General features: G+C 42.2%; 1 non-coding gene across 1 annotated transcript; it reads right to left on the bottom strand.

Annotated features, from left to right (window-relative positions):
- Positions 1-598: 598 nt before the first annotated feature.
- On the bottom strand, positions 599-706 carry LOC130984341 (small nucleolar RNA R71). The gene has a single exon (XR_009088282.1). It is a non-coding gene; the product is annotated as a small nucleolar RNA R71 (small nucleolar RNA).
- Positions 707-921: the final 215 nt, after the last annotated feature.

The raw sequence follows: 921 nt of genomic DNA, 5'->3' as shown, positions 1-921 counted from the left end.
ATCTCTATACTGTGACATAGAGGATTCCATATTTTCTTGTTCTCTTCTCTTTCATATGAGCAGGAGCAAAGACAAAAGCATTCTTGTTGAGACTGACCCTGAACCTGAAAGGACCTTGAAGCGAAAGCTAAGAGAAGCTAAGGCACAACTCTCTGTAGAGGACCTAACAGAAATCTTCAAAGATGAAGAACCCATGGCAGCCGAAAACAACAACAATGCCAACAATGCAAGGAAGGTGCTGGGTGACTTTACTGCACCTACTCCCGACTTCTATGGGAGAAGCATCTCTATCCCTGCCATTGGAGCAAGCAACTTTGAGCTTAAGCCTCAATTAGTTTCTCTAATGCAACAGAATTGCAAGTTCCATGGACTTCCACTGGAAGATCCTCATCAGTTTTTAGCTGAGTTCTTGCAAATCTGTGACACTGTCAAGACTAATGGGGTTGACCCTGAGGTCTACAGACTTATGCTATTCCCTTTTGCTGTAAGAGACAGAGCTAGGATATGGTTGGACTCACAACCTAAAGATAGCCTGAACTCTTGGGAAAAGCTAGTCAATGCCTTCTTGGCAAAGTTCTTTCCACCTCAAAACTTGAGTAAGCTTAGAGTGGAAGTCCAAACCTTCAGACAGAAGGATGGAGAATCCCTCTATGAAGCTTGGGAAAGATACAAACAATTAATCAGAAAGTGTCCCTCTGACATGCTTTCTGAATGGAGCATCATAGGTATTTTCTATGATGGTCTGTCTGAACTGTCCAAGATGTCTTTGGATAGCTCTGCTGGAGGATCTCTTCATTTGAAGAAGACGCCTACAGAAGCTCAAGAACTAATTGAAATGGTTGCAAATAACCAATTCATGTACACTTCTGAAAGGAATCCTGTGAACAATGGGACGAATCAGAAGAAAAGAGTTCTTGAGAT

This window comes from Arachis stenosperma, chromosome 5 (genome assembly GCF_014773155.1).
Source record: "Arachis stenosperma cultivar V10309 chromosome 5, arast.V10309.gnm1.PFL2, whole genome shotgun sequence".
Taxonomy (NCBI): Eukaryota; Viridiplantae; Streptophyta; class Magnoliopsida; order Fabales; family Fabaceae; genus Arachis; species Arachis stenosperma.
This window is presented reverse-complemented; position numbering and strand designations above follow the sequence as displayed.